Raw genomic sequence first — 21,662 nt, 5'->3', positions numbered from 1 at the left:
CAAACCATGTTCCCCAGACCCCCGCGCTTGCTCCGCTGACCTTTGAAGCATTCATTTTATCCCGGAAACTTCTCTGCTTTTGGTCCAGTCCAATTGAGCTGACCTTCCATGTATTGAGTGTTGTCTTTCCTTTCACCTAAAGCAGTTCTTATCTACTAATTAATCAGTAAAAAAACCCTCTCCCGCCCTCCCTCCCCACCCCCTCGTAACCACAAAAGTATGTGTTCTTCTCAGGTTTACTATTTCTCAAGATCTTGTAATAGTGGTCTTATACAATATTTGTCCTTTTGCCTCTGACTAATTTCACTCAGCATAATGCCTTCCAGGTTCCTCCATGTTATGAAATGTTTCACAGATTCGTCACTATTCTTTATCGATGCGTAGTATTCCATTGTGTGAATATACCACAATTTATTTACCCATTCATCTGTTGATGGACACCTTGGTTGCTTCCAACTTTTTGCTATTGTAAACAGAGCTGCAATAAACATGGGTGTGCATATATCTGTTTGTATGAAGGCTCTTGTATCTCTAGGGTATATTCCGAGGAGTGGGATTTCTGGGTTGTATGGTAGTTCTATCTCTAACTGTTTAAGATAACGCCAGATAGATTTCCAAAGTGGTTGTACCATTTTACATTCCCACCAGCAGTGTATGAGAGTTCCAATCTCTCCGCAGCCTCTCCAACATTTATTATTTTGTGTTTTTTGGATTAATGCCAGCCTTGCTGGTGTGAGATGGAATCTCATCGTAGTTTTAATTTGCATTTCTCTAATGGCTAATGATCGAGAGCATTTTCTCATGTATCTGTTGGCTGCCTGAATATCTTCTTTAGTGAAATGTGTGTTCATATCCTTTGCCCACTTCTTGATTGGGTTGTTTGTCTTTTTGTGGTTGAGTTTTGACAGAATCATGTAGATTTTAGAGATCAGGCACTGGTTGGAGATGTCATAGCTGAAAATTCTTTCCCAATCTGTAGGTGGTCTTTTTACTCTTTTGGAGAAGCCTTTAGATGAGCATAGGTGTTTGATTTTTAGGAGCTCCCAGTTATCGGGTTTCTCTTCATCATTTTTGGTAATATTTTGTATTCTGTTTATACCTTGTATTAGGGCTCCTAGGGTTGTCCCAATTTTTTCTTCCATGATCTTTATCGTTTTAGTCTTTATGTTTAGGTCTTTGATCCACTTGGAGTTAGTTTTTGTGCATGATGTGAGGTATGAGTCCTGTTTCATTTTTTTGCAAATGGATATCCAGTTATGCCAGCACCATTTGTTAAAAAGGCTATCTTTTCCCCAATTAATTGACACTGGTCCTTTGTCAAATATCAGCTGCTCATACGTGGATGGATCTATGTCTGGGTTCTCAATTCTGTTCCATTGGTCTATGTGTCTGTTGTTGTACCAGTACCAGGCTGTTTTGACTACTGTGGCTGTATAATAGGTTCTGAAGTCAGGTAGAGTGAGGCCTCCCACTTTCTTCTTCTTTTTCAGTAGTGCTTTGCTTATCCAGGGCTTCTTTCCCTTCCATATGAAATTGGTGATTTGTTTCTCTATCCCCTTAAAATATGACATTGGAATTTGGATCGGAAGTGCGTTAATTGTATAGATGGCTTTTGGTAGTTAAGTCTTCCTATCCATGAGCAAGGTATGTTTTTCCACTTAAGTATGTCCTTTTGAATTTCTTGTAGTAGAGCTTTGTAGTTTTCTTTGTATAGGTCTTTTACATCCTTGGTAAGATTTATTCCTAAGTATCTTATCTTCTTGGGGGCTACTGTGAATGGTATTGATTTGGTTATTTCCTCTTCGGTGTTCTTTTTGTTGATGTAGAGGAATCCAAGTGATTTTTGTATGTTTATTTTATAACCTGAGACTCTGCCAAACTCTTCTATTAGTTTCAGCAGTTTTCTGGAGGATTCCTTAGGGTTTTCTGTGTATAAGATCATGTCATCTGCAAATAGTGATAACTTTACTTCTTCCTTGCCAATCCAGATACCTTTTATTTCTTTGTCTAGCCTAATTGCCCTGGCTAGGACTTCAAGTACGATGTTGAATAAGAGCGGTGATAAAGGGCATCCTTGTCTGGTTCCCGTTCTCAAGGGAAATGCTTTCAGGTTCTCTCCATTTAGAGAGATATTGGCTGTTGGCTTTGCATAGATGCCCTTTATTATGTTGAGGAATTTTCCTTCAATTCCTATTTTGGTAAGAGTTTTTATCATAAATGGGTGTTGGACTTTGTCAAATGCCTTTTCTGCATCAATTGATAAGATCATGTGGTCTTTGTCTTTTGTTTTATTTATGTGGTGGATTACATTAATGGTTTTTCTGATATTAAACCAGCCTTGCATACCTGGTATAAATCCCACTTGATCATGGTGAATTATTTTTTTGATGTGTTGTTGGATTCTGTTGGCTAGAATTTTGTTGAGGATTTTTGCATCAATGTTCATGAGGGATATAGGTCTATAATTTTCTCTTTTTGTAATGTCTTTATCTGGTTTTGGTATCAAGGAGATGGTGGCTTCATAGAATGAGTTGGGTAGTATTCCGTCATTTTCTATGCTTTGGAATACCTTCAGAAGTAGTGGTGTTAACTCTTCTCTGAAAGTTTGGTAGAACTCTGCAGTGAAGCCGTCCAGGCCAGGGCTTTTTTTTGTTGGGAGTTTTTTGATTACCGTTTCAATCTCTTTTTTTGTTATGGGTCTATTTAGTTGTTCTGCTTCTGAATGTGTTAGTTTAGGTAGGTAGTGTTTTTCCAGGAATTCATCCATTTCTTCTAGGTTTTCAAATTTGTTAGAGTACAATTTTTCATAATAATCTGAAATGATTCTTTTAATTTCATTTGGTTCTGTTGTGATGTGGTCCTTCTCGTTTCTTATTCGGGTTATTTGTTTCCTTTCCTGTATTTCTTTAGTCAGTCTAGCCAATGGTTTATCAATTTTGTTAATTTTTTCAAAGAACCAGCTTTTGGCTTTGTTAATTCTTTCGATTGTTTTTCTGTTCTCTAATTCATTTAGTTCAGCTCTAATTTTTATTATTTGTTTTCTTCTGGTGCCTGATGGATTCTTTTGTTGCTCAGTTTCTATTTGTTCAAGTTGTAGGGACAGTTCTCTGATTTTGGCTCTTTCTTCTTTTTGTATGTGTGCATTTATTGATATAAATTGGCCTCTGAGCACTGCTTTTGCTGTGTCCCAGAGGTTTTGATAGGAAGGATTTTCATTCTCGTTGCTTTCTATGAATTTCCTTATTCCCTCCTTGATGTCTTCTATAACCCAGTCTTTTTTCAGGAGGATATTGTTCATTTTCCAAGTATTTGATTTCTTTTCCCTAGTTTTTCTGTTATTGATCTCTAGTTTTATTGCCTTGTTGTCTGAGAAGATGCTTTGTAATATTTCGATGTTTTGGACTCTGCAGAGGTTTGTTTTATGACCTAATATGTGGTCTATTCTAGAGAATGTTCCATGTGTGCTAGAAAAAAAAGTATATTTTGCAGCAGTTGGGTGGAGAGTTCTGTGTAAGTCAATGAGGTCAAGTTGGTTGATTGTTGTAATTAGGTCTTCCGTGTCTCTATTGAGCTTCTTACTAGATGTCCTGTCCTTCTCCGAAAGTGGTGTGTTGAAGTCTCCTACTATAATTGTGGAGGTGTCTATCTCACTTTTCAATTCTGTTAAAATTTGATTTATGTATCTTGCAGCCCTGTCATTGGGTACATAAATATTTAATATGGTTATGTCTTCCTGATCAATTGTCCCTTTTATCATTATATAGTGTCCTTCTTTATCCTTTGTGGTGGATTTAAGTCTAAAGTCTATTTTGTCAGAAATTAATATTGCTACTCGTCTTCTTTTTTGCTTATTGTTTGCTTGATATACTTTTTTCCATCCTTTGAGTTTTAGTTTGTTTGTGTCTCTAAGTCTAAGGTGTGTCTCTTGTAGGCAGCATATAGATGGATCGTGTTTCTTTATCCAGTCTGTGACTCTCTGTCTCTTTATTGGTGCATTTAGTCCATTTACATTCAGGGTAATTATAGATAAGTAAGTTTTTAGTGCTGTCATTTTGATGCCTTTTTATGTGTGTTGTTGACAATTTCATTTTTCCGCATACTTGTTTGTGCTGAGGCGTTTTTCTTAGTAAATTGTGAGATCCTCATTTTCATAGTGTTTGACTTTATGTTAGTTGAGTCGTTACGTTTTTCTTGGCTTTTATCTTGAGTTATAGAGTTGTTATACCTTTTTGTGGTTACCTTATTATTTACCCCTATTTTTCTAAGTAAAAACCTAACTTGTATTGTTCTATATCGCCTTGTATCACTCTCCATATGGCAGTTCAATAGCTCTTGTATTTAGTCCCTCTTTTTGATTATTGTGATCTTTTACCTGTTGACTTCCATGATTCCCTGTTATGTGTATTTTTTTTTTAATTAATCTTAATTTGTTTGTTTTTGTGATTTCCCTATTTGAGTTGATATCAGGACGTTCTGTTTTGTGACCTTGTGTTGTGCAGATATCTGATATTATTGGTTCTCTGACCAAACAATATCCTTTAGTATTTCTTGTAGCTTTGGTTTGGTTTTTGCAAATTCTCTAAACTTGTGTTTGTCTGTAAATATCTTGATTTCGCCTTCATATTTCAGAGAGAGTTTTGCTGGATATATGATCCTTGGCTGGCAGTTTTTCTCCTTCTGTGTTCTGTATATGTCGTCCCATTCCCTTCTTGCCTGCATGGTTTCTGCTGAGTAGTCTGAACTTATTCTTATTGGTTCTCCCTTGAAGGAAACCTTTCTTTTCTCCCTGGCTGCTTTTAAAATTTTCTGTTTATCTTTGGTTTTTGTGAGTTTGATGATAATATGTCTTGGTGTTTTTCTTTTTGTATCAATCTTAAATGGGGTTCGATGAGCATCTTGGGTAGATACCCTTTCGTCTTTCATGATGTCAGGGAAGTTTTCTGTCAGGAATTCTTCAACTATTTTCTCTGTATTTTCTGTCCCCCCTCCCTGTTCTTGGACTCCAATCATCCACAGGTTATCCTTCTTGATAGAGTCCCACATAATTCTTAGGGTTTCTTCATTTTTTTTAATTCTTTTATCTGATTTTTTTTCAGCTATGTTGGTGTTGATTTCCTGGTCCTCCAGATGTCCCAGTCTGCATTCTAATTGCTCGAGTCTGCTCCTCTGACTTCCTATTGCGTTGTCTAATTCTGTAATTTTATTGTTAATCTTTTGGATTTCTACATGTTGTCTCTCTATGGATTCTTGCAACTTATTAATTTTTCCACTATGTTCTTGAATAATCTTTTTGAGTTCTTCAACAGTTTTATCAGTGTGTTCCTTGGCTTTTTCTGCAGTTATCCTAATTTCATTTGTGATATCTTTAAGCATTCTGTAAATTAGTTTTTTATATTCTGTATCTGTTAATTCCAGGATTGTATCTTCATTTGGGAAAGATTTTGATTCTTTTGTTTGGGGGGTTGGAGAAGCTGTCATGATCTGCTTCTTTAAGTGGTTTGATATGGATTGTTGTCTCCTAGCCATCACTGGGAAACTAGTTTTTCCAGAAAATCCGCTAAAAAAAAAATGCAGTCAGACCCCTATCAGAGTTCTCCCTCTGGCTCAGGCTATTCAGATGTTAATGAAGCCGCCTGGGGAGGGTGGGGGAGGGAACAGAGAGATAGGAGAGTAGCACCTCAGAATATAGCCAGAGTTGCTTGTCTTGCTTGGAATGACTATTATATCTGAGATTCCCGTGGGCGCGTCGCCTATGTGTGCTGGCTGTGTGGAGATTGCCCGGGGGGTCTGGCCCGCTGGAGTCATGGTCAGATCCTCCACTTCCAGTCCCATGCCCAGCGTCAAGGCTCCCCTACTGGGACGGTGCACTCTCCACTCCAAAATCAGTCGCTGCCTCCCGGGGACTTCTCGTCCCTCCAGCCGCGTGGCCGTGCCGCCCCCGCGAACTAGGTGGGCCCCCTCCCGGGGTTAGTTCAGATGGGTGGAGCAGCTCCCCGTGCTTGTGCCGTGACCGAGAGTCCTGGCTGGGACGCTGTTCTCCCCGCTCCAATACCAGTCGCTGCCTCCCGGGGACTTCTATCGGCTGCGTCCCACGCCGCCCGCGCGACCCGGCTCGGCCCCTTCCCAGGGTTAGTTCAGGGGGGTGCAGCAGCTCTCCCTGTTTATGCCGTACCTGCATCCAGTCCAAATCCCGACGAGACGGTTCCCCGGCTGGGACGCTGCTCTTCCTGCTCCAAGACGAGTCACTGCCTCCCGGGGACTTCTCCTACCGGCTGCGTCCCACGCCGCCCGCGGAACCGGCTGGTCTCCCTCCCGGGGTTAGTTCAGGGGGGTGGAGCAGCTCTCTGTGCTTGTGCCGTACCTGACTGGTACGCTGGCTGCAGGCTCTGGAAACAATCGCTGGTTCCCCGTATTAGTTCGTTCTCCGTCTCTAAATCTGTGTTTGTTGTTCAGGGTTCGTAGATTGTTGAGTATGTGATCGATTCACTTGTTTTTCCGTGTCTTTGTTGTAAGAGGGATCCGAGGTAGCGTCTGCCTAGTCTGCCATCTTGGCTCTGCCCTCTATTAAAATTTTAAATATTGACCTTGTTTCACAAATAGCTGTCTGACAATGTGTGTGCTTACCGAGGGATGAGTCCACAGTAGTAGTACCAGAACACTGTGCTTTCATTTTCAGGGTTTGTATAGTATGCTGTCATTTGTGACAACACACACACACACACACACACACACACACACAAAACCTGGTGGCTCAACGGGTAAGCACTTGGCTGCTAACCACGAGGCTGGCAGTTAGAACCCACCCAGCAGCACTGCAGGAGAGATATCTGATGATCTGTTTCTGTGAAGGTCAGCCTCGAAAACCCTGTGCAGCAGTTCTGCTCTGTCACATGGGTCCCAGAGTTGAAAATCTACTCAATGTCACCCAACAACAACAAAACACAGACACATACATACATGTGTGTACACATGTGAACTTTTTACTAACTTTTGAATACACTTTGATATTTGAGCCATGTGAAAGTATTACATATTACATGTTCAACATTTAACTAGTTTAAAGAGCCCATTTTTTGTATTTTCGATATTCTCTATTTTTTAAATTCTGTAGTAAACTAGAACTGTTTTAAAATAGAAATGAAGGACTTATTATCTGACCTTAACCCCAGTGTGGTCTGGCGAGGCCTGAAGAAGTGAGGATGAAGTAGGGTGTCCTGCAGTGCACACAGAGGTGGGTTATGATAACCTGGTGCTGCTTTTGTTAAACCCAGTGTAAGTGGAGAAGGTAGGTGAACAACTGTAGTTCCTGGAGAAGACACAGGAAAGAAGCCTGAGAAAATGCTGATTTTTCCTCATTATTATTCAGTCCAAAGGGAAAGAAAAATATGAAACCTATTAAGAAGAAAGACTAGATGCTGAGTTCACTGAAAGAAAGGGTGCTGGCCAGTGAGGAACAGCCAGGACGGGCTTGTTCGTTTTCTCCTGCTGTTTTCTGGTGGGGTCCAGTGGCCGGGATAGAGCTAGAGCTTGAAGATGATAAGAGTAGCAGTAGACTGCAAAGGAGCGAAGTCCAGGACATCTCAAATACGAGGTGAAATTTCAAAGCTGTTCTGCTAATGCATCACGGTTGGCAAGTCTGAAATCAAACCATTATTTCTCCATGTATCCACCCTCCCTCCTGCACGACTCCTCCTCCTTGGACCCCTGTTCCTGTTAAAGGCCTTTCTCCAGGCCATCTGTGCTCAGAGCCTCTCTGACCTCTCTCTTTGTCTTTCAAACGAATCTGGTGGCCAGGTTTGTGAAAGCTGTCTCTCAGTGATCTTTCACACCTGCCCTTCTCACAGCTCTCTGGCATTCCCGTAGTTCTGGCTCTTACTCCTACAGAGGCTAGTAGCTTCTCACCTGGTCTCCACACCAGGAGTGCTGGTCCTAGTCTGTCCCCATTCGTTGAATCGATGGGAAAGAGCTCAGGTACAGTTTCTCTTCTAGCTTTAGTTTCCTCATTTCCTAAATAGAGATAATAATAGTAGCTGCCTCGTTTATTTTCAGGTCTTTGCTCAAATTCACCTCCTCAAAGATGCCTTCCCTTAGAACTGGATGGTGCATGGCTACCATTACTGGACATTTGGATCAAAGATTCTACAGAAGAATCCTAATCAAAAGGGAGGAAATGGAGAACAGAATTTAAAATTCCCATGAAATCCATACTTTCTGGAGTCATTGAGGCTGGGTGAACTTTGTAAACTATTGCACTGAGATAATCTTTAAACCTGAAACCAAAAATAAGTGTCTTCTTCAAATCAAATAATAGTTTAGCTTTACTAGTAAGAATGTCTGCCTTGAGCTTTGTGCTGTTTTAAAGAATTGTCCCTGTGGGATCAGATTGACAACAGCAACTCAAAAGGTTATATATGAAACTTAGGGGGCAGTGAGTTTGTTTTTTTTTGAAGGGTTTTATTTTTATGTACAGAAAAATCAGCTGTGTATGTTTAGCCCCATTCGGTGGCGAGTTCTTTTGCCTTGGCCTTTTCCAGCTTGGCAATGCGAGCCGCAGACTTGGGACCCGGGACGTTGACTCCACCGTGACGGCGGATCTCATCATATCTGTTGTTGTAGTTGGTCCTGATCGCTTCCATCAGCTTAGCCAGAGCTCCTTTGTCTTCCGAGTTCACTTGTGTGAAGGCGACAGCGGTGCAGGTCTTCCTGATGCAGTGGGGAACCCCCATTTTATGACATAGGGCCAGCAGGAAGACAACCAGCTTGATGGGGTCCACGTCATGTGCCGTCACCACCAACTTGGCCTTCTTGTTTTCCACCAAGGTGGTGACATTGTTAACCCCCACTCGATGGACAGATGGTCTCTTGGTGGGGACGTCGCCTTTGCCAGCAGCCTTCTTTTCAGCCCGGGCCAACAGCCTCTGCTTCTCCTGCTTTGTCTCTGGTCTGTACTTGTGGGCCAGCTTCAGCAGTTGAATAGCTGTCTGGCGGTCCAAGGCCTGGGTAAACTGGTTAATGGCGGGGGGCACTTTCAGCCACTTGTAGAGGATAGCTCTCTGCCGATGTAGCTGGATGTAGCGGGGCCATTTGACAGAGAGGGTAAGGTTCCTTTTGGTTATGTCTGATGCCAAAAATCTTGGGCCTCTTCTCAAACGGGATTTACCACCTTCTTGGCCTCCTGCTTCTTGACGACAGCAGGGGCTGGGGCCACCTTCTTCCCCTATGCGCCAGCCCCCGAGAGGCTCCCCTGCCACCAGGCAGAAGAAGGGGCTCCGTGGGGGCGCGCTGAGGAGAATGGCGGCGGATAGCACATGGGCCCGCACAGGCACTCACTCACCGCAGTGAGTTTATGTTAATGATAGAGGGGTAGCTTAGAAAAGAAAGTGAGAATGGTTGAAGAACTTGCAGAATGTAGTCAGCATCACTGAATTGTACATGTAGAAATTGCTGCATTGGTGTATGTTTTCCTATGTACATTTTCAACAACAAAATAAATAAATTTTTAAAAAATAATAAACATAGAATAATTATTTGAATTTGGCAAATTTTGAGGACCTTATAAAGTCACAAGAAGTTGTCCAGAAAAAAAATATCTATTTCAGTGAAATATTTGGATAGTAAGAAGTCATTGTCTTCACCATATGTTTTAAATAAAAATTAAAAAAATTATAGACAGATCAAATTCAACACTGAAAAAAGACCTTCCCTGACCACCCTAACTAAAATGGCTTCCCTGTTACTCTTGCTTTTACCCCGCTTTCTTCTTCTTTATAGCATTGTTGGTCACCAGATATTACATCAAGTGTTTGTCTATTTGTATTCCCCGCTAGACTGTGAGCTCCATGAGAACAGGAACGTGTTGTTTTGTTCCCTGTTGTATCCCCAATGTCTAAGGAATTCCTGGTACACTGTAGGTGCTCAATAGCTGCATGTTGTGTGAATAAATGAATAAATAAATGAAGATGCAGTCTACTGGGAGGATTAAGTGACATCACGTGTCAAAGTACCTGCCCAGAAAGTCTGAGCTTTCAGCCACCATCACCATTTTCTTCTTCCATTGATCCTAAGCCGCCTTGATAATTTAATCTTTTTTTTAACCTTGATTAAAAATAATTAGTTTTTATTTTTCAGAGAAGTTTTAGGTTTACAGAAAAATCGTGTAGAAAGTTCAGAGTCTCCATCTGCCCCCTCCACCTGCACATTACTTCCATTTGATCATTTAAATCTTCCGAACACTGCTCTCCTTGAAAGCTATCACTGGCTTCCCACTGCCCTCTCCCAAATTAAATGTAAGTCCCTCAGCACTCAGCTATCACCGTAATAAGAACCCAACCCAATTGTGAAGGATCTGAGAGTTTACCCTACTTACAAGCTAACACAGTAAGCTGTGATGGCTTCATAGGGTCTACCAGAAGACATGACTTTCCTGGTTCAGAGACAAAGGACTTTACTACTCACAGCACAACAGGCACCATGGCTGCATGTTGGCACTGGTTCCCCAGGTCCTCCGGGGCAGTGCTGGGTGGTCCAGGTGGGCGCTGTATGCACAGTGAGGCTGTGTTACAGCTTAGAAAACTCCAGGTTGGAACAATTCCAGCCTTACGAGAGGACTGCTACCAAACAGTTGCCCCAGACAGAGATATTTTATTTGTTAACCTGGTCAGGAAACAGATCTTCCCTCTGCAGGAAAAAAAGGTGTTACCTCTGTACTACTAAGGCTGCTTACTATACAAACATATTTGAAAAGATAATTCTGGGCAAAAGCTGCCACCAGGGCTTTGCCTGGCACACAGTAGGTAGCAGATTAGTCCTGGTTTACTCTGTGAGTTAAGTTTGTATTTTACTTTTCCAAGGCTCTTCCTGGCTTGTTTGCTGAGTGGAATGCAATCTCCCCATGTGCTGGACCTTAATTAGTATTTACTTCTCCTTCTTTGTGATGAGGAGCTCTGGTGGCACAGTGGTTAAGCATTCTGCTGCTAACCGAAAGGTTGGTGGTTCAAATCTACCAGTGGCTCCACAGGAGAAAGATGCAGCAGTCTGTTCCTGTAAAGATTTATGGCCTTGGAAACCCTGTGGGGCAGTTCTGCCCTGTCCTATAAGGTTGCTGTGAGTTGGAATTGACTTGACAGCAACAGGTTCGTTTTTTTTGGTTTCTTGGTGATGATCTGTTCCGTCCCATAAGTGTTCGTCCCTCCCCTTTCTCCATGAGACTGTCACCTTTTACAGGGTAGAGCCTCTCTCTTATTCTCGTAGCTTCTTAGTATCTTATACAGTTCCTTTATATAGTAGGCGCTCAATAAATGTGCGTTGTGTTTTATTGTAAGTGAAAAGACCAGGTAGCCTGAAATACAGGACTCCTTTTGATGCTTGTTAACTGGCTCTGTGTCTGGGGTAATTGGAATGCATTCTCTAACAAAGAGCTTGGAGGCAGTAACTAATGCCATGGGTAGAAGCTAAGAAAAACTGGATTCCATCTAAGTAGAAGGGAAAACAAGTAGAACTTTTCAAGGGTGTGACCGCTGCAAAGGCAGACGACACCCCATTGCCCAAGATGCTGAGACTGGGTGGCTGCTTGGCAGAAGGTTGGCAGAGATCCAAGGACAGGGCAAGGTGGAGGAGACATGACTAGAGGTTCAGAGAAGCACCTTGACTTAGACTCTGACTCCGTGTGTGTGCCCCTAGTGTATCCACCCTTCACATGACGACATGAAGAAGATTTTCAGAGCCCAGAGGTGCAAGTGTCCCTTCCATCCTTGTGGGCAGAGCTTTGATCCTTTTTCCTTTTAAATCCTAAAACATTTCAAAGAGCTGTTATACTTCTCACAGTATTCTTTTACTTGTCTGTCTTTCTGGGATACTGTATATGTCCTGTGAACAGAGGCAGATCTTAAGTTTCCTATTCTCAGCTCTTTGGATTTTACTAGAATCAATGAATAAATAATCAATCTGGATTTGGCCTTTCCAGTATTATTTTAGTAACACGTTATTGTGTTTTCGGTGAAGGTTTACACAGCAGTTTAGGTTCCCATTCACCAGCTTCCGTACAAGTTGTTCATTGATATTGGTTACATTCTTCACAAGGCGTGAATGTTCTCATTATTTCCGTTCCTTTTCAATATTATTGATCCACAGAGTTTTGGGCTCTTCCGCGACCCCTGGACTTTCCTTCCCAAATGTTATCACCGCCGCTTTGCTCCTTCTAAAACAAATTTATCCTCGAATCTCCGTTGGACAATGACATTTTTGTCGTTGCTGCTGAGAGTAATGCCTTTTCTCTTCGCCTAGGTCAGCTCTGTCGTCAGAACAAGGGAGGAAGCTCAAAGAGAAGGAGCCATCTGAAAAGGCTGTTACTCAGTGAGCTTGCATGAGTTCTGTTCTGCGAGCAGGTTCAGTGCCGAGAGATGAGTAGAAGTCTGAGTTTCTCAAGAAGAAAGAGTTCTGAATGGTGGCAGATAGTGGAAACATAAAGCAGCAGTTCCCACTGGCTGTCTCTGAGGATGGAAGTGAACAATGGAGCTGTGTCCCAGATCATGCTGGTGGCCAGACTTGCTAAACAGTGACTCCTCACTCTAAGGAGCAGCCAAACTTTGCTGAGAGACCTTTTCCTTCTTGTGTGAGAGAGGGCCTCACTGTGCACAGACGCATTCCCTTGAAGGTCCTTTTCTGTTCATCTGCAAACATAGCTTTCTAGGTGACTATCACTAAGGTGGAAACCCTGGTGGCGTAGTGGTTAAGTGCTACGGCTGCTAACCATAAGGGTCGGCAGTTCAAATCCACCAGGCGCTCCTTGGGAACTCTGTGGGGCAGTTCTACTCTGTCCTATAGGGTCGCTATGAGTCGGAATCTACTCGATGGCACTGGGTTTGGTTTTTTTGGTTTTATCACTAAGATGGGCAAAGTATTGAAAGTCAGAACGCTCCTAGTGAGAAAACAAGGAGCTTTGTACTCTGAGTCCAAAGAAAGGTGGGGCTTAGTGTTTATCCTCAACGTTACTTTGATTTTTCACTACCGTAGAGCAAGCTTCTGTTCTTCTGCTTACATCTGAGTAGTTTCAGAGGAAAAGCCAGTGCCATGTGCTTGTTCAGATTTAATGATGAATCCATGGAATGAAAGGAATAGTGAATTTCAAGGATTTCATGATTGTTAGCAAATTGAGAGTGCACATGAAAATGGTGTGAGTAACTGCTACTGTTGCTGAGTCAGCCGCCAACCTATGGCCAGCCTGTGCGCAACGGAACAAAACGCTGCCTGGTCCTGCACCATCCCCATGATCAGACCATTACGATCCACAAGGTTTTTGTTGGCTGATTTTCTGAAGTAGATCTCCAGTCCTTTCTTCCTAGTCCGTCTTAGTCTGGAAGCTCCTTTGAAACCTGTTCAGCATCATGTTGTTGTTGTTTGATGTTAGGTGCTGTTGAGTCGGTTCCGACCCATAGTGACCCTGTGTACAACAGAACAGAACACTGCTGGTCCTGCACCATTCTCACAATCATTGTTATGCGTGAGCCCATTATTGCAGCCACTGTGTCAGTCCATCTCCTTGACAGTCTTCCTCTTTTCTTCTGACCCTGTACTTTGCCAAGCATGATGTCCTTCTCCAGGGACTGATCCTTCCTGATAAAATGTCCAAAGTATGTAAGACACAGTCTCGCCATCCTTGCTTCTAGGGACCATTCTGGGTGTACGTCTCCCAAGAGATTTGTTCGTTCTTCTGGAATTCCATGGTATATTCAGTATTCTTTTCCAGCACCACAATTCAAAGGCGTCAGTTCTCTTCCATCTTCCTTATTCATTGTCTAGCTTTGCATGCATATGATGCGATTGAAAATACCATGGCTTGGGTCAGGCACACCTTAGTCTTCAAGGTGACATCTTTGCTCTTCAGTACTCCTGAGGGGTCTCTCGCAGCAGATTTGCCCAACACAATGCGTCTTTTGATTTCTTGACTGTTGCTTCCATGGGTTCAGCATCATAGCAACACGAAAGCCTCCACCGATAACTGGGTGGTGGCTGCACATGAGGTGTATTGGCTGGGAATCGAACCCAGGTCTCTCTACCACTGGGCTACCACTGACTCTAACAGACTATAGAGAAGCTTTTATGATCTAAACTGGCAAGAATCAAGCGAGGTAAGTCTACGTATGTGTTGTTAAAGAAAAATCCATTAACTCATACATAAAGAGAAATACTCCTTTTGTTTTTAAAATAACATTGTGTTTTTAGTGAAGGTTTACGCAGCAGTTTTGGTTCCCATTCAACAATTTCTACACAGGTTTTTCAGTGACATTGATTACGGTCTTGTTGACCATCCGCGTGACCGTGTCAGTTATCCATGTGGGTTTGACTGGTGAAGCTTGGCAATGGGTGAATGCTGGGTAGGGTTTTATCTTAGAAAATCAATAGAGAGATACTCAGGTTTGTCATGCATAAATTTGTTTAGTTTTATTGCAGGATAGTCATGGGAAGGCACACAAGTAAGACCACACAACATTCATTTAGAACTGGAGACTCAGAATTAACAATTCCAACATTAGTTCAGTGGTTAGAGTCTAGCTCTTTAGATTTCAGGCTTTTACCTGTAAAGAGAGGTCTTGGGAGGAAGGCTTAACCATGGCTCGAACTCAAGTCCCGGATCGGCGGGGGCGGGTGAGTTTCAGCTTCATCTCTGCCTTCTCTGAGTGAGCAGAAATTTAGGGTTTATATGTGAATTTGTCACCTTGGCTCCACACGACAAGGGCCAGCGTGAGGTCAAAGAACAGAATGTCACGTCTTCTCTGCTGGCTTAGAGAGTAGCTGAATGATGCGTCTTCTCTTTAAGGTTAGAGATCAGGGAGATTGTTTAAGTTATGTTTTCTGTGTCACTGCGTGTTGGGTCAAAGGGAACAAAGTGGTTGCTTAGTTTCTCTGTGTAGTTCACATGTTTCTATATTTCTATGTCTTAAGTTCAGAAATTTTCTAGATAACTTTCTCATGACTTACAGGTTACTAATGACTTACAGTTAGTGTTAGAGGGCCTCACAGAGTTGTTGTTGCTAGGTGCCATCAAGTCGGTTCTGACTCATAGCGACCCTGTGCACAACAGAACGAAACACTGCCCGGTCCTGAGCCATCCTCACAATCGTTCTTATGCTTGAGCTCATTGTTGCACCCACTGTGTCAGTCTACCTCGTTGAGGGTCTTCCTCTTTTCTGCTGACCCTGTACTTTGCCAAGCATGATGTCCTTCTCCAGGGGCTGATCCCTCCTGACAACCTGTTCAAAGTATGTAAGACGCAGTTTTGCCATCCTTGCCTCTAAGGAGCATTCTGGTTGCACATCTTCTAAGACAGATTTGTTCGTTCTTTTGGCAGTCCATGGTATATTCAATATTCTTCGCCAACACCACAATTCAAAGGCATCACCTCTTCTTCGGTCTTCCTTATTCATTGTCCAGCTTTCACATGCATGAAAATACCGTGGCTTGGGTCGGGCACGCCTTAGTCTTCAAAGTGACATCTTTGCTCTTCAACACTTTGAAGAGGTCCTTTGCAGCAGATTTACCCAGTGCTATGAGTCTTTTGATTTCTTGACTTCTGCTTCCACGACTATTGATTGTGGATCCAAGTAAAATGAAATCCTTGACAACTTCAGTCTTTCCTCCGTTTATCATGCTGTTGCTTACTGGTCCAGTTGTGAGGATTTTTGTTTTCTTTATGTTGAGGTGCAATCCATACTGAAGGCTGTAGTCTTTGATCTTCATCAGTAAGTGCCTCAAGTCCTCTTCGCTTTCAGCAAGCAAGGTTATGTCATCTGCATAACACAGGTTGTTAATGGGTCTTCCTCCAATCCTGATGCCCTGTTCTTCTTCATATAGTCCAGCTTCTCGGATTATTTGCTCACAGAGTTAGACATTTCTAAATTCGTATTATGAGTGCGTACACATATGTACTTTGAAAGCATGACAGTGACTTACACCTCATGAGACTTAAGATCATTGTAGAAACATGCAGAACAATGAGTCATTGTTGCTTTTTACCCTGATGTGCTGAAGTTCTGAACTTTCAGCAGAGACCAGGATGAGGCAGGCACAGATGAACCCTTAATGCAAACGTGAGCGTGAAGGATTAACGTCCAAGGAGAGGATGGCGAGAAATGTTTAGATTATGAGTGCTTTTGTCTTTTCTCCATTTTTCTAAATTTCTTAAATATGTACTTATTCATTTAATAGTAAAAAATATGAAAGGGAGCAGGGGGTACCCGTTGCCATTGAGTTGATTTAAAGTCATAGCAACCCTCTAGGACAGTAGAACTGCCTCGTGAGATTTCCTAGGCTGCGATCTTTACAGAAGCAGACTGTCACATCTTCCTCCTACGGAGTGTCTGGTGGGTTTGAACCGACAACCTTTTGGTTAGCAGCCAAGTGCTTTACTTCCCTGTGAAGGGTTCATGTTTCGGGTGGGGCAGGATGTGTGTCTTCCTCTGAAGCCTCGGTTTCTGCTAACTGGAGGAGCCGTTGCTGTGCGGATATCTTGAGAAATGCTGCTTTGCTCACAGGCCAACTCTAGAGGTTTAATTTTTCGTATTTTTTATATGATCCTAATGGCATTCCTTAAGGCACCATGGTGGAGCAACAGTTAAGCCCTCAGATGCTAACTGAAAGGTTGGTAGCTCAAATCCACCCGCAGCTCCACAGGAGAAAGATCTGGCGATCTGCTCCCGTAAAGGTTACAGCCCAGGAGACTCTGTGGGTTCTGTTCTGTCACGTGGGTCATGATGAGTCAGAATGGACCCAGCGCACCCAGCAACAACTGGCACGCCTTGCTCTGACTGGCCCTTAAATGGTCACTAGACCAGCAGCGAGCAGGGCACACATCGTGGAGCATCTTTGAATCCGCAGGGCCTCACACAGCTCTGATGGGTAGGTGGCACTGGTAAACATAGAAATGAGCAGGCTTAATCCCAGGAGACACCGGTGGAGATGGTGTACACAGGGCAAATCCCGTAATTTGAAGGAAAACCCAAATCTCATGCATTATGGAAGAAGGGATTAACTTAATCTTTGGCTATGAAGCAAAAGCACATTTAAAAAACAAATGAGATAATGGGCTAATCCTCACAGGCCAGTCTGCCTGAGTGGTGGGTTTTATGTCATGATAAGGAAATTGGCGTTGGGAGTCTTAGAGGTTGGGAGGCGGTGATGACTCTTTCATCTTCTGGTGCCGGTCAGCCCCCAGGGAGTTCAGGAGAATGTTGAAATTAAAACCAATTCTTCTTGACTCTTGCAGGCTGTTAAATCTAATCTGTTGTTATGCAGGCCTAGCATGAAGTTAATATCCACCAGTGAGCATCAGTTAGGACCCCAGCACCTCAGTGGTTCAGCACTCGGCTGCTCTCTTAAAGGTGGGCAATTTGAACCCACCAGCCACTTGATGGGACAAAGATGGGACAGCCTGCTTCTGTAAAGATTACAGCCCTAGAAAGCCTGTGGGGCAGTTCTCCTCTGTCCTGCGGGGCCGCTGTGGTTCTGGTTTTGGTTGAGCATCCAGTTAACAGGCTGTGTCTGTGTTGGGATTTACATTCAACGATAGGCTTCTTTAGCTCTCCCAGAAGTAGCCTGGTAGTGTAAATACCTGAGGTTGATGGAAAAATCTTATTCTTCCCTACTCTACAGATGTAGTTATTTAAAAGATATTATTAAAGAACCAACTGTTGATGGGCCAAGGGACTTATGATGATAGCAGACGTGTGTTAAATTCTTACTCGGTTATAAACATGTAACAGTGCTCTAAACTTGGAAAGTTGCCGTCAAGCTGGTTCCGACTCAGGGCGACCCACGTGTGTCAGAGTGGAGCTGTGATCCATGGGGTTTTCGAAGGCTGGTTTTGGGGAGCGGATCACCAGGTCCTCCTTCTGAGGCACCTCTGGGTGAACAACCTCCAGCCTTTCGGTTAACACACCAGTCATGTGGTGGGACCAGGTTGTGAGCTGATTGTTAAAATTTCAAGATTTTTCCCAGCCAGCCGTTACACAGGTGTAACTTGGAATTTGCTGTGGGTTGTGTGGAGGGCGTATTCACACCATAGCAATCAGCAGGTGTTGCAGACTGGGCCTTCGTTTCCCCTTCAGAAGGCCAACTGATGAGCGTTCTCTGGCACTGCACCGATAAGCAGTCGTGTTAGAGTGGTCTTTTCTGTGGTTTTCTGTTTTCAAAATGACAGCTCTACCATCATTGCTACTTTTACTGTCTTTCTACAAACAATTTTTCTTTTTATTATTTTTTAAAGTAACATTTTATTGTGTTTTTGGTGAAAGTTTACACAGCAGATTAGGTTCCCATTTGACATTTTCTACACATCCTTTAGCGACACAGGTTACGTTTTTCACCGTGTGTCAGCATTCCCGTTACTTGTGTTCTGGTTGTTCTGTTTCCAGTCCTCTAGATTCCCTTACAACCAATTTCTTAAGGCAAAGGACTTATACTTCACAAAAAATGATTGTTAAAAAATCACAAATTTGATTCTAAACAAAATTAATGATAAAGTTAAATAATTTGCAGCTTTCTTTTTGCCAGCTTTTAACTTTTTTAGATTAAACTTTTCCAGAGATGAAGTCTGATTATGGAAAGATAGTATTAAGTGGTTGAGAAGTGTGACAAATAACTAAGGTGGGGACATATGAATGATTATTTCATTTTAATTGACAGAGAGCTCTGTTAGACCATGTGGGGTAGCCAGGGAGCTGTGTCGGAGGGCTTGGAGCGTTAGAAAACAGAGCAGACCAAGAACTGGGAAGGGTAGTTTAGACAAGAATGCCTTAACGGAAGGGATCTGTGCAGCAGCCGGCTTCTCACGCTCTCTGAACGTCTCCTGAAAGTCCGCTAGACGCTTTAAGACGTGGATCTGCTCTTCCAGGTCGTTGGAGTTGGGGGTAGATTGGTGAATTCTCAGAAAATCGTCAGAATATGCTCATACTTCTTAAGCAACAGCACTCGCTGAAACAGTCAGGTCCAGTACAATCCAGTAGAAAACACTAAAATAATGTACCGTTTCTTCAGTACAGCATCTCAATCAAGTGCTCTCAGACAACAGAGCTTTCTCTTCTGGTGCGGCCTAGTTACATTTTCTTGGCTTGTTTATTGTCTTTGGAAAGTGGTGAGGACCCGATGGAAAGTGCATGGAAGCTAGGAGGTTGAGTCTAAGGGAAGAGATCTGGCAAATAACTACGGGCAGGAAATTATACCAGAACCACATCCAGCCACCCCTCCACATCAGCCCTGTGACCCCGCTGAGCAGATTGACAAAGCCAGAGCCATTTCCAGAGAGGATGGAGGTGGGGACCACAGGCCTCAGGACTTGGCAGTGACTTCTCACAGGTCCGTGCCGCCATCTTACCAACGCTCAAGATGGTACAATCACAGACTCGAAAGCTGGGAGGCATTTGGCTGTTACAGATAAGGAAAGAGAGAAGCCGACTTTCCAAGAGCACACAGCTCGCCACTACCAGAACTGAAATCAAGGTGTCTTATTTCCAAGCTTAGTGCTATTTTTAGCACTTGTGCTCAGACATCACTGAATTGTTTCACCCTGGAAATTACTGCTCAGTGAGAGAGTTGGCCAAATAGTTGTTCTGGGCTCAGAACCTCACCACAGCAAGGGAAATGTAGGGTGAGACTCTGCAGCCTTTATCCAGCAAAGATTGTAGACCCTCAGTCTTACGTTTGGCCTCACGTGTGTCAGAGCAGAACTGTGCTCCATAGGGTTTTCAGTGGCTGAATTTTTGGGAAGTAGGTCGCCAGGCCTTTCTTCAAGGCTCTCTGGGTTAACTTGAACCTCCAACTTTTTGGGTAGTAGTCCCAGTAGTCCAGTGTGTGAATTGTTCGCAACACCCAGTGCCCTCCAATCTCTGTCCATGGTGGGTGGGTATACTGAGATCAGTAAGTTGAAATGTAATCTGTATCCCATAAACTTGTGAAGGGAATTTGAAACAAGTTACTTTGTGTAAAGTAAAATAATATTGTCTTCGAGGACACATTAAGATAAGTAATAGTTCTTGATTCCCTAAATATTTAAAATGGATATTTTATAGTTTCTTTTAGTTGTTTATTTGTTGGGTTAACATTTACAGTATTCCTAAGACCTCTATCATAAATGCTTCTACACTGGTTAATGGTTTCCAGTTCTAACCCATATCCGGTGCTGAGTATATGGGTTGGATCCAGCTTGCCTTGCACTGAATATGTGGCCGGAGTGAGTTATGATGTTGGGCCTGGAGTTTAGCTGCCCATGCAAGAGGGTCTGTGGCTCTGGCAACACCCTCCAAAGATGGATGCTGCTACCTGCTCCACAGGTGGATGTCACTACGTCCTCGCAGGTGGACGTGACCACGTCTTCGCAGATGGCTGCCACTGCCTCCTCACAGGTGGATGTCACTGCCTCCTCACAGGTGGATGTCACTGCCTCCTCACAGGTAGATGTCACTGCCCCCTCACAGGCGGATGTGCCCCCTCACAGGCAGATGTCACCACGTCTTCACAGGTGGATGTCACTATGTCCTCACAGGTAGATGTGGCTTCATCTTTATCACAACAGCTGACTTTCATGTGAGCAAACTTGGGTCTTACTGCAGCCACCCTGCCGTCACTACTGAGCTGTTTGCACTGTATTTATGGTTTTCAGATTCCAATTTAATTCTGTTTGTCTGGTCTCCTTCACCCTAGCCCTTCCCCCTGAGATTGGTCATTTCTTGTATTTTAAGTCAGGAATTACTAAAAATAGGAAATGAAAAATCAGTCACCCTAAAGGAACGGGGTCACCACCTACTCTCCCGAGGCCCCGAGTCTCGCCGTATCTGTCAGGAGATTTGATGGAGCCACTTTGCAGAATGTCCCACTTATTTTCTGCCATCACTGTCCCTCATGTGCTCAATGCTGGCACAGCCATCGGACCTGGGAGCAGAAGGCTAATGAAATTTCAAACTACCAGTTTACTTGTTGGCTTCTGTGAGCTGTGGCTTCTGGACCTGGGCAGTGCCACGAAGCCATGAAAGACTCAGCGCTGTCTCTTAGACCATAGCCATAAAATTACCACTGTGCAGTCACCCTTTGGCTGTGTATGTCATAATTTGCATTAATTTGGATGCTGTCAGGCAATTAGAGAACCATAAAGTGTCATTAAAATTATTTCAGCAGTTCATATTGTGACATTCAAGTTAGTCACTTGCCTCTAATAAATGTGAGACCACGAAAAAGTACATTAAAACCTGCGAAAGCTGGAACTTGTGTAAGGCAAAAACTGTCAGAGAAGGAAAACTCAAATATTTTTCACTAAGGAGAGTGATAGAAAAAGTGGTAAGACTGTTCCCTGTCGGAGGTGGAAAACTTGTGAGACCTGGAAAAACAAGGCAGCCCCTTCCAGTTACAGCTCTCACAGGTTTCATTGTATATGTTGGCTACTGTAAACTTATTAGAAAGGATAGGAATTCTTATTGGAAAAGCAGGTAATTTCTTATCCCAATCAGGTGTCGTAACTTTCTTTACCAAACCAACATTTAGGTTTTCTTGATGTACTTGAGGAACCTTGTAATTTTAATGATAAATTTAGTATTTGTTTAAAAAGGCCACACTGCAGAATGGAAGCTGGCCATCTCCCCTGGAACTGGGCTGTGAGCTCACCCAAACTTTGTGAAGAC

General features: G+C 43.1%; 1 pseudogene; it reads right to left on the bottom strand.

The window, feature by feature from the left end:
• Nucleotides 1-8,489: 8,489 nt before the first annotated feature.
• LOC126058109 (60S ribosomal protein L7a-like) lies at nucleotides 8,490-20,878 on the bottom strand (annotated as a pseudogene).
• Between the last annotated feature and the right edge of the window lie 784 nt (nucleotides 20,879-21,662).

Source organism: Elephas maximus, chromosome 14 (assembly GCF_024166365.1).
Source record: "Elephas maximus indicus isolate mEleMax1 chromosome 14, mEleMax1 primary haplotype, whole genome shotgun sequence".
Taxonomy (NCBI): Eukaryota; Metazoa; Chordata; class Mammalia; order Proboscidea; family Elephantidae; genus Elephas; species Elephas maximus.
Note: the sequence above shows the minus strand (reverse complement) of the source record. Positions and strands in the feature narration are given on the sequence as shown.